Genomic DNA, 12,707 nt, shown 5'->3' with positions numbered 1-12,707 from the left:
ATGTTATAAAAAACCTGCATGATGAAGCACCTTAACAGGTACTGACAGAACAGTTTACAACAATAACCTGAAGAAAGTGTTAAATTACTTATACAGAGATTTCATCAAAGTCTCTGCTCAACTTCCTGTTTTGTTTAATACATGAGAGATCTAGTTAAGATGATCTTAAGTCAAGAATTGGACAAATCATGGAATGACAATAGTATGAGAAATAGGAGCATTGTCCGTAAGGGAGCTAAGTGAGCAAAACCCAGAGCAAGACTGCTCTGCAAGTGAGAGCTCAAGAGTAAGAGCAGGAATCAGGAGCCAAAGACCAGTGATAATACCCAAGGCACAAGGACAAGGTACAGTAACATGCAAGTGTGAGCAAAACAAAAGCAACCTGCTGAGTGTCCTAGAGCAATGAGTGCAATTTGCTCTGATGGGTAGGCAGCTATCAGTCAGTCTGACATCACTCTTCAATCCTAGGAGACCAGTTCCATGCAGGTCACCTCTGTAGTTTAGTATTTCAAAAAGAATACATGCATCTCCATTTGAATTTTATAAACATAGGACAATTTCCATCATCCTATGTACAAGTATAACATGAACACTTAAAATATCTTAGGTACTGCTATGTGGTAAGAGGCCTGATTAGGTTATTGAGAGCTTTGAGTTCACAGCGATCTCAGCCCACCTCTGTTTTCTGGGTTTTTAGCCTTGTCTTCATTTCAGAGACAGATTTTAGTCAGGTCTAGAACTTTCTTCCTATATATAGACAATTGCTTGAAAGAAGCAGTACTGTGTATGTGTGAAAGCAAATATCTGGCTGTTTATTTTATACACCATAGCAGAGAAGTTGTCTGCAATGTGTGCGTGAACCCATCAGCACAGAGGTAGAAGAGGTATTACACTTCATCTGCAGCTGAAAGGTCTGTCAATTGACAGAAAAGGGGCAGAGTGACACGGGAAATGCAGACAGGCAATACATATAAGGAGACAGATAGCAAGAGCACCAGAAAAAAAGGTTATGAAATACATTTGATACAGGTGAAAGATGTCAGCTTATTGCTTTTTATTTATAGACCTGCATAGAAACGTACAGTGTTTTGCCACACAAAAATTAAATTTATGCAGATAGCTCAAGGAGTAGGCATGTGAAATCACAACTGACATGAAAAGAGAAGTAGAATGAGTTAAATTCTTGTGGAATAGGAACTGCTTTATCCTCTGGCCATCACAATAAAAAAGGCAATTAAATACTCTGAAGAAATATTCAGTGTCTTGCTAATGAGACTTAAAGTGTCATTATACAATGAAAGGTGCTCAGACAGGAATCAGTGATAAGCAGATAAGTCTTGGGGGGGGAAAAATGGTGCCAGACTAGAAAATACATAATAGTAAAAGCCACAAACAAACATATCTGAGAAAGAGGTCTTATAACCTGAGCAAAAAATACTTCCTGCAATGATGTCATCTCAAAGACCAGCCTTTTGTATAAACTACAGAAAAGATAAAACACAAACAACTTCTTACAAAGAAACACCAGTTAATTTCTGCTCCAAAAATACACCCTAAAGATAGCAGAATCCAGAAACATTATCTCAGACTACATTTTTCATGTTTATACACACTTAATTGTTCTGTATGATGCAAAAATATTTTGTTTACTTCATTAATACTTGAATTTTACCACGGAATTGAATGTTGTAAGGATTCAAAATTGAAGAGCAGTTGAAGGGACTGATTGAGATCCAAATCTAGAATAATGCTCAGCTAGCATAGTATCTCACATTCAGACCCCAAAATTATGATTACCCAACATGCAAGTACTCTTTGGGTTGCCACCACCTATGATCTTTGTAGAAAGGAAGTTCTGTGAAGACTGAAGTAAGAGAATGAATATGGTCATTTTCTGTGAAGTTCATTATAGCAAAAGTACTTGTTTATTTTGTTTTTTTGTAAAATTATCACAAGGTTTGTATAAGCATAATGGATACACATATTGTGCCTATAAATTCTCATTCATATGGGATAAACCACTGAAGCAATGTTTTGAAGTTAACGAGCCTTCCCAGTTCATTACAGATAAAAATACTGAGTTCCACCTTCAGTATGAAATTAATAACTGTTAGCAGTGTAGACAAGCTTTGAATTTAATTTCTGGTACCACAAAAACAGCAACAGCAATTTCTTTTCATACATTTGAGATATATAAAGACAGGCAGCAAACATCAACTCTTCAAAAACTCCCCAAAATGTTTTTAATTACTTTTCTAATTTTTTTTTAATGTAAACTTAAGACAGTAACACATAGCAAAGATTATTTTTACTTCCAGCACTGTGAAGCAGTAATGTTTTATTATTTTGCTCTTGATAGGATGAGCATTATTTACAACTCTAAACAATCCTGAATTTTGAAAGTCTCTGACTGTATTTCACAAAGCAGCAAAATGATGTTTTAGACAGGATGCATAAGAGAAGAAATACTTTCAGAAAACAGACAACTTGAGAATATTTCTAATGGGAACACTTTCACCTGACAGAAATAATAAAATGTATTTTCCCAAAGGACAAGGAGTTACTTTTTAGCTGGTTTTCTTCTTATAGAATCACCAAAAAACCCCCAAAACTTTAAGATCATCAAGTCTAACCATCAACCTATCACTGCCAAGTCCACCACTAAACCTCATCCTTAAGTGCCACATCTACATATTTTCCATATGTCCATGGATGGTGACTCAATCACTTAAGTGGACAGTCTGTTCCACTGCTTGATAACCCTTTCGGTGAAGAATTTTTGCATCATATCCAATCTAAACCTCCCACAGCACAACTTGAGATAATTTCCTCTTTTAATCAGCACCAATTAAACACAAATTCTGATGTTCTGCATCACACACCTTCCTCATAACTAAAAAAAGTGTCAAACACTTCCCATTTGCTGCTGTCATTTAACATAAAAATTTATGAAGCATCTCTGAGAATAGCTCAGTAGATCACATTTACATGGATAACTCAGTCTGCATGGGCAAAGCAGGACTGAATTAATGAATATACTGTTACTTCACATACCAAAAGCATGGCTAAAGGGATAGTCTGCAAATGCAGAAGCAGGGACTGGGAGGTGCACTGGTTGATCAGTGCATTGATGACTCCCTCCTGTGCAGTCTCAAGAAGCTAATCTTCCTCAGGTCAGGGTGCTTGATCCATGTTACTGGGAATCACTCAGGACACAAGCAATAAGACAGCCTGTGTCCACGCTTCAGGTTTTCCTTGTCCTCTGTCCCAGTTTCATTCGCAGAAGCACTGTGATTGTGAAAGGCACAGTGTGACACCATAAGAGACTTAGATCTTCTCTGCACAAACACACACAGTCTAGGTGGCAGCAACAAAGCAAAAGCTTCCCCTAGGGCATACACCAGGATTATCAACAAGGGAGGACTACTTCTGGATTAAAGCTTTGGCCCACTGTTGGCTACGGCAAAACTCCCACTGAAGTCAGCAGAGCCAGGATTTCATGTCTGTTGCAGCAATTTTGACTCCCTGCCTGTTCTGCCTTGGGACTTCCAGCCAGCACAAAAAGGGTCTTAACAGTGCCAGAAGCTTTTGCATTATGAACTGCAGGCAGAAGCCCTGAAACCCTTCATATAAACAACCAAAGACTCATCAGCCATTTAAGAAATTTAAGACTCTGTCAAGCTCCAGGGGATTCAAACCTCCATACACAAGTATGATGTTTCACATTAGCACACCGTGCTGAAACACTCTTGTCCTGTTAAAGTGCTGTCTTTTTTTTCTTTTTATGAAAGTGTTATGGCAGAAGATTCACATTTTGATTGAACACAGAGCAAGAAGCAAGCTAAATCATATACTCAATACAAATCTCATGCAATAATGATGAAAGAACTGTAAAACGACTGCAACAAAAGCAGACACTTCATGAGGTAAAGTCTCCTCTAAATTCAGTATGGGAAGGCAATATAGGGAAAATGGAAATGCATTAAGAAAAGATGATAATGTAGATAGGACTGTCCAAAAGTCTTAATGACACAGTAAAATATTATGATAAGTCCCCATTTAAAATATATTTGGCCTTTGTCAGTGCATATCAAACAGACAGAAACTTAACAAAATGTCACAAACATAACTGTAAGTCAAGCTGGCATGGAATAACAGTGCTCAACAAACACAAAGAACCAGTTATAAGTCCCTGACCTGTGACAGATTTTTGCTGACTTCAGCACAAAGCTAAAATAATTGTAGGCTGCAGGACTAGACCATGGTCATTATTTCATCTAAACACAGAGGAGCTTCAGTTTAGTGAGGATGGCATGAATTTTGCAATGAACACCTATTTAAAAAGAAGTCAATTTCTGCTGCTGCTACTCATTGAAGAAGTAATCACTTCATCTCAGGCAGCATACAGATGCCCTACTTACAACACGTAAGAGTCATTACAAAAGAAATGGATATTTATAGTTGTATTTATTAGACTTACATTGTCATGTAAAGACAGACACACACACACAATATACTCTATTAGATTCATTTAAATTAAGATGTTGGGGGTTTTTTCCTGAGCCCATATTTTAATAGAAGCTTTTTTAAAAAAGGTTTAAAGCTTAGAATGGGATATATTTAGAATTCCATTCAGCTTTGCAAAAAAAATTGCTTAAAAAGGCTGCAATTCAAGATCTTCTAGGAATAAAATTTCTCCTGAAATACTTGACATTTCCAAATGGAAATACCATCAGAACAAACCACCACTTGAGATTCATTTCTAGGTTTACAGAAACAGCTACAGAAAGTTGAACCAAGAAAACATCTCATCCTAAAAGCTTCAGCCACTGATTTTTAGTTCTTCATCAACAGTCCATCAGTCCTCAGATTTAAGAATAGCAATTATGATAGTGGTCATAACTGGTTTATGCTCGCTTAAAAAGATTACTGCTGAATTTACTGAACTACTCTGGCTTGAGTAAATGTATGGCAAAAACCAAGCACTGAACACCAACTTTCACATGCAAGGGCACACAATGGCATAAGATCCCCCACTTTTGCTTTTGGATCGAGGCAAGGGAATAAGGTCATATTAATATCAGTGAAAGGTAACTAGCACAAAGTAAGTCATACACTAGGCACCATCCTTTGCAGTGAGAAATTCTTTAGCAAGCTGAATGTTTGCAGGAAAAGAAAAAAAGGGCTGGGGAAAATGAATGTGCATTAAACATGATCTCCATCATTCTGATATTTAGGTATATATCCCTCTCCTATTGCTAAGTACGAGGACATATCATGATAGCTATTCTGCAGAACATTCATCATCAGAAAATTAGGTTCCTTATAAAGCTTTTTTCTTGACACTTTCTTATTTGTGCCTGTAGCCAGTATTTTCTATTTTTAGGAAATTTTATATATATAATTTTTTTAAGCATCCAAGGAGAGACAACATGAGTTATTACTGTGAAATAATATAGCTAAGGCAGAAAAAAAGGATTGTCAGATATTCAGAACTAGATCATTAAAAAATTCTCTCATTTACAGGTGGTCCTTCACTAATCATATACAAACAACAAGGTGCTTTAATTTCTATCATTCTAAATTATTAACACTTGACTGTCAGCGCTAAATATTCAAAAAAATATCTTCAGACTCTCCATCCTATTTCTTCTTCAATGTTCTGGAAATCTTTCTAGATACTGCCCCTACATCCCCTCTCTTCACACAAAAAGCTTGATTTTCCATGTTTTCTGATTAGCTGCTGCAATTTTTTCATGTGACTATTTAGTGAGAACTTTTTTTGAAAAAGTGAAGAATCATGGAACCAGAGTTTGGAATAAAAGAAGTCATGTGTTACCTTCAGAAAACCTCTCAACCCTTTTCAACTTGAATTTGCTTTCCTATGTGTTCCTTTGGTTTTTTGCTATGCTATACATAATAACCTCTGTTCTGTCTTCAGTCTAAGTTACTTTATACCTTTATTTACACTTTTCTTTATCATATTCCTGCTTGTCTAAGTTTATCTTCTATTGTATGGACCTAACCACCTCCTCTCAGCTTGTCCCTACATTCACACCAAATGATCTAAACTAGCTTCAGCCATGGCTTAAATTTTTAAAACTTGCCTCAAGCCTTCATACCTCCATCTTTCCCCTCATAAAGAAGTTGGAATCTCAATAACCTCAACATGAACAATCAGTGTCAGGAGAAAAAGTGCTTGCCTGGGGCTTTTTTTTTTTCAAGTATTTTAGAATAAGTAAGAATAGTAAGTGAGAACCCAAAGTTACAACAGAAATGGTATTAACACCAACAAATACATTGAACTTTAAGTTTCATTTTTACTTAACAAAAACTAAAATACTCTGGTTTTGCTAAGGTTTTTCCATTATGTCAAAGTGATACCTACAGCTTAAATATAAAATTCCAATTTCATACACAGAATTGAATCTGTTGTTTGATTAACTTACTAACTAGTCCCTTAGATTAACTCACACATATTGTATACACTTAATGTTGAGAATACATTTTTTTTTGTACTGTTGGATCACCTGATAAAGCTCAACTTAACTACAAGTGAATGCCTGACAAAAATACAGGAAGAAACAACTCTTTGGGAAGGGTAATTCCCTATATGGGAATTGTGCTGGACACTGAAATCTTGACAGATGCTCCAAAACCAGTGAACACTGGGCATTTATTCCCTTTTGTACTTGTAAGAAGATTGTGACCTTTCTTTTGCCATGTATGCCTCAGTGCTGTTTCACAGCCACCTTGTACTACCTTAACAAGGTAAAGCACATGGACTCTCCCTGAACAGATCAGTGCACCAAACCCACAGGGATGGGAGCTCCAAGAAACATTTAAACCAGCACTCCATCTTTCACAGTGGGTAGAATTCTAACAAGACCAAGCACTTGAGTTTTGACCACTTAAGAGAGCTTTCCTCTGCTGCAACTTAGATTAGTCTGAGTCCCTGGGTAACAGTGTTCAGCACATAATAGCTGATGTCTGCCAGGAGGTCTTTGAAAGAGTCCTCTTCTCTGCAGTACATGCACACTCTTACAGTCTATATGTCAGGGCAAGAATCCCCAGATTTTGCCATCAGCAAGAGCATTGTGCAAGACTGCTGTCTTTTCTAAAAGCATTCCCTCCAGGGAATTCAAAATGATCAGGCAGTTTCAGAAATGGCTATCTCAACCTGGGCTGAATACAAATCAAATACATAAATGAAATTGCACATCACTTACGCTTACTGATGAGAAGTCTTGACAGCAGCATGGCCTTTTCCCTTTCCCAGGATTCTTTGAGTCTAATTTTATACACCAAAATAATTACACTGCTCTTCCATACTTGTATCAAGATGCTCCTGACACTACACACTGCCAGATTTCAATGGGCTGAAGGGTTATCTATTAGGGCAGACTCATTAGTGGCCAATATGTTCAACAGGAATTTAACAGTTACTACTTTGTATGTTGTGAGGATGTTTGTTTTCAAAATAATTACAGCAGTAAATTGTAAATACAAGTCTGAGTTTAATTCATAAAGAAATTCTATGTTTTTAGAATGACTAAGTTATAATTCATTTCCATCTTTAAACTACAAAAATCAGAAATAATTTCTCACCACTGGTTAAGATTTTAAACTGTCTCTTTTGGATGCATAGCTTAAAAACACTCCGTAGTTTACAGTTTATCTCCTACCTGCTTAAAGGAAATAGTTCATACTTATTTGAAATTCAGGCTGCAAAGTGAGTGATTGGTGGGGAAGCAGAAGCAGCTCGATTACTATGGAGAGGCAGAATTTTGTAAGAAGCCTCACGGAAAAAAAATAATGATAACTGTGTTTATGATTCTCAACTCAAAATTTAACAATAAAATCTAGTATATTTGAATCTGCAAAAATAGAGCCATTCTGAAAACTGATTGAAATTGCTAATATTTCTTAATTGAAGGAAACCAACCACTGATTTCTCTTCCACTTCAGTTATGAAATGAAGGCAAACCATCTTGCATCCTTTTCATCACATCACACCCCTTCTGAACTATTTGCCCAATTGGTAGGCAACATCCCAATCCAACAGAAATTTGCTTAACAGTGTGAGACGTTGATGCATTTCAAACAGGGTTCTTGATGGCTGAAGACTGTAGTCCAGCCTCAGCATGGGTAACTGCTGGCACTACAATGCTCACCTTGAATGAGACAATATTGGGAAGGTAATCTACAAACAGCTAACAAAGGTAAAAACTTCAGGGTTTATCACATTAGGCTCTAAATTGCATTAAACAGATTGAGAGCCAGAGCCTAACCAATCTTCCTACGTATGATCAGAAATTACCATATTTCAATTAGAAAATGAAGCAGTAAAATTTTTTCAAATGTGAATTTTTTAATTCAAATACTCATAGGAAAATTTAAAAGGAACTGTGATAAAATGTCACAGAAAACCAATGCCAAGATTCTCAAGTTACAGACCTTTGCATACTTCTGCCTCTGTTGCACTAAAATATAGTGGCAACTTCATGCAGTGCCTCTAGGCATAAAACTCCCTGATATAAATTCAACAAGAAATAGAGCAAGTACACATTCTGACCTGAATTTCTCATTTCTCACGTATTTCTAATAAAAGGGCGATTTCTATTTGCATTTTACAATTTCACAAGTCCGCTAATTGCGAGGCACTCTAAAATAAATGTAAATTGTCTGGACGGCCACCATCCAATTTCTAATGGACAGGTGCTCATATAAAAATTCAACAGGATCAGCGACAAGCCAGCAGTAACCAGCAGAGTGAGGATAGAGAGAAATAACTTGACTTTCAGCTGAACTTCCTGTTTAACCACAGGGATAATCAAATTAGGTCAAGGTCAAGTACGTGACAGAGCAGCTGTGCCATGCAGTAAATAAGGGCTGCTGGTGTATCAATAGATACAGTAATCGTGTTTTGATTTTCTCAACCACCATTTCATGTCTTGCAATTCAAAGCTGCTGCAGGAGAATGAAAGTGGCCTCCTGCACTCAGCCTTGCTTCTGGGCTCTGTAGGTTCAGCTGCCTCACAGGCTGCATGAAGCCTTGCAGCAGAGCAGTCCATTAGCGCTCACTACAGCACTTCAGTAGCCCACCTCTTGTCCACAAGGTAAACATTAAAGCTGTCCAATATAGGAACTAATAACCAACTAATCCTTGCCCCATGGGACGAGAGATGTTTAAATCTCACTAGCAGAACAAAATGACTGGTGGTGACATTCTTATCCACAGAAACTTATTCTGAGATGTTGCTCACTTAGGACCCAAATTAACTACTGCAAATAGATCCTTTCATACAATGATTCTGAGACCTGTAGTGCTTTGGCTTAATAATTTATGATTTTCCTGTTTCAGTAAGTGAAAATAAATTGATTTATGGCAGTAAATGCACAGGTACTGAAAACAGCAGCTGTAGTTTTTTTGATACCCATCTGTCCTCCTCTTACTCCATCTGTTTCCTTCACTCATTGCACTGGAATTCAGCTTCACAAAATGCAGTCCAAACTCTTCCATGTAGCACAGTGTAAGTTACCTAGTTACCCAGCTAAAAGACATTTTCAAAATAAATCACTCTCCTTGTACTCTGTAAAAGGCAACCGACATGGATTTTGTCGTTGATAAACGGCTGAATATTTTTTTCAACAAAATATACAACTGTCAGTAAATTTCCTCTGATTTCAGATGGTACACTTGGAAATAACAGCATAAAGGCTTCTTATTTTAAACAACTATTGATTACACCCTGAGGATTTTCACCAATTCCACTTGATACTGCTTTTAAAATGGTAAGTACCTACATAATTCTATGATTTATAGACTGCTTCAATTTTATCGATAATACAACAGTAAAAATGCACACTAATATGTAATGTCATTTGATTATACAGCTTTTATAAAACTGTTGACTGACTTTTTTTATTCTTCAACACTTCTTTGGCCTGTTAATTATTAAAGATTTGGATTTTACTCTTTACACTAAATATACATGTTTAACAGGAAAAGAAAACCTAAGAAAGCACTCCCCCCCTTACAATCCAAAATGGAACACAAAATATAAAGGCTGAAATGAATTTACTGGAAATTTTGCATAGCACAAATGCAAAAGCTACTACTAAAACCCATTTGTCCTACAGGAAACTATAAGCAAAGGCTGTTTCCCTTATTATCCCATATTTAAGGCAGTGTGGTACACAAGGTCAATCGAAGGTCAGGAGGGGAGGTTGCTGTTACTCTATAAAAGGGCTCACACTTTAAATGTAAGTATCTCAGTGTTCATGGTGTCCTTCATTTCTACACTAATGTGGTACCTTGAATACCTACATGCCTTAAATACCTTGGTTTATGCATTTACTACTTCATTATTGGCATCACATTAAAAGGGAATATTTAAATTTTATTTGCATTACAAAAGTCTTTTAACTGATACTGAATTTATACAGAATAGAATATTCAATACTAGCATACAGAATACAGTGCACGGGAAGACACATTTAAACACACATCTTTGTCATCTGGGTGACAGTAACTCCATTTCTAATTTTCTTTTTTTATTCCATACATTATTTTACTAAAAATTCAGTAGCACAACCGCCTGAAAGAATTTTGAGTCAAAACCAATAAACTAAACATAACCTCTTGAGATATAGAAGTGTTTATAATATAAGGAAACTTGAAAATATGTGATAAGAATTTTGGTTGGAAATAAAATGTTTTTCCAAGTTGAAAAATAGAAACAAATTATGGTAATAGCACTTTGTAAAATAGAACTTTTGTATTACAGATCCATTATAATGACGTAGGTGACAAAAAAATTAGGATTGCAATTCTTTTAACCTTTATGTGTATTTAAATATATAAAAGTCAAATTCTTCCTTTCTATGGCAGAGTTTGAAGTAATTACCAATGAAAACAAAGAACTAAGCTGCTGTTATTAACTGTACAGAAAAAAAAAGGCTGTATGCCTCCTGTGGTCTTTAAAAAGCATGAATAATTAATCATTTGCATAAAGATAAAGCAAGAAAACACAGGCAAAAACATTTACCTTTTAAACATCTACATGCTACTTATCTCGATTTCTTCCATAAATAGAAACTAATTATGGAGAGACTGAAACCAAGACAATGCCCTAGAAAGAGGCAACCCTTTTTACATATACTCAAAATGCTGTGAGTAAATCTCATGTATCATACCAGTTCATATCATACCAGTTCATATTTAAGAAAGAGGCAACCCTTTTTACATATACTCAAAATGCTGTGAGTAAATCTGTATCATACCGGTTCATATTTAACACACAGATCTTTTTTGGTCTAATCTTCCTCCTTTTACAAGCAGTGGTTAAACTTCTACTAATTCCATTAAAAGCAGAATGAGCCTTGATGTATTCTTTCACTAGTAAAATTACCTGCCCTGCACAGTATCAATATTAACTGAATGGTAGAACTGTAAAGGCTCTAATGAAAAAAAGCATTCAGCCCTCTAAATTAATGCCTGAGCTCTGACTTTTAAGTGAAGACAGAGAGTAAGTCAGCTGCTGCTCATATTGCTTTCTTATTCATAATTGAAAAACCAGAGGCTTGGGAGTACTTGGCAACCTAATCCGTTCCTTCCCAGGCATTTTATATAAGTTTTCCTTTAATATAACTTTTTTCTCCTGATTTCTTCTCCTGCTATAGTTTCAGAAACAAGTTTGATCCAAGGCTAAATTTCAAACCCCAAGACTGACACAATATAGGGGTCAGCAGTGAGGTTGAAATTTGAAATATGCTGAATCAATCCTGCCAAGGTGGGTGTTAAGGCTCCTCAGTTTCAAAGCGTACCTCAGCTGCTGTATTTGGGCAGTAATGCTCCCCAGAGTCACTGCAGAAGTGCATGTCAAGCTGTTTCTCAGAGCAAATAGCAACTCTCTATATATCAGGAAAAAAAAGGCTGGCAAAGGACAAAATTGAAGACCCTTCAGCCACTCAGAGCTGGAAAGAACCCTTAGAAGGACTGCAACCAACCTGAGTCAGGAAAAATATTTTCTTTGCAAGCTGGGAGGAAAAGGTGGTTGGATGGATCCAAGAAAGTCAGCCAAGTTAAAAGAAGCATGCTGGACTTCACAAAATTAAGCACAACCACAGCCTTTATTTTTAGGCCTATATTTTCCTGTGCTAAAGGAAGGGAGATTAAGATGCCTGAAATGCTTATTCTTCACAGGCAGGGTCACTCAGAAATCTGATCTGTATGATTGCAGACACTTGTAAACACTTATTCACCAGGATACAGCTCTGAGCTATAATTCACACTTGTAGTGCTGTACAGCAACCCAGAAGCCAAAAACTGTGTCCCATTAAAACAGCGTACGAAGTGACAATTTTCTGTGCCTCTTTACAAAATCATAATGGGAAGAAATACCTTCAGGATTGCCCTAAAATACCATCTGTCCACAAAAAAAGGCAAAATACATTAATTTACACACAACATTTTGCCAGCCAGTAGCAGCAGTAAGCATTATCCCTTTCTCCTACCCTTCACCTTAAAATGGACTATTCTAAACCACTTCAGTTTTGGCACATACATTTTCTGCAACAAAAATAAACCAAAGCAACTGAATATGTAACAATGTGCAAAAAAAGCAGAGCCTAGGGTGGAATACACAACCCAGTGCACGTTTCTGTTTGCCATATACTGATACCTTGAAGTGCAGAATATTTGC

General features: G+C 36.5%; 1 protein-coding gene across 6 annotated transcripts in view; it reads left to right on the top strand.

Annotated features, from left to right (window-relative positions):
• B3GALT1 (beta-1,3-galactosyltransferase 1) overlaps positions 1–12,707 on the top strand; it is a 178,656-nt gene that overhangs the window by 116,729 nt on the left and 49,220 nt on the right. For 4 of the 6 annotated variants that reach the window (XM_039731106.1, XM_039730936.1, XM_039731019.1 and 1 more), the window contains one exon: positions 9,692–9,795. The gene's annotated coding sequence lies outside the window, so the exon portion shown is untranslated. Of the gene's footprint in view, positions 1–9,482; positions 9,534–9,691; positions 9,796–12,707 lie in introns of those variants that run through there. The other 2 variants (XR_005630112.1, XM_039731268.1) reach the window with 1 other exon arrangement.

The sequence above is a fragment of the Passer montanus genome, unplaced genomic scaffold, assembly GCF_014805655.1.
Source record: "Passer montanus isolate IOZ18808 unplaced genomic scaffold, ASM1480565v1 scaffold1, whole genome shotgun sequence".
Taxonomy (NCBI): Eukaryota; Metazoa; Chordata; class Aves; order Passeriformes; family Passeridae; genus Passer; species Passer montanus.
The sequence above is the reverse complement of the archived record's forward strand: the minus strand, read 5'-3'. Positions and strand labels throughout refer to the sequence as shown.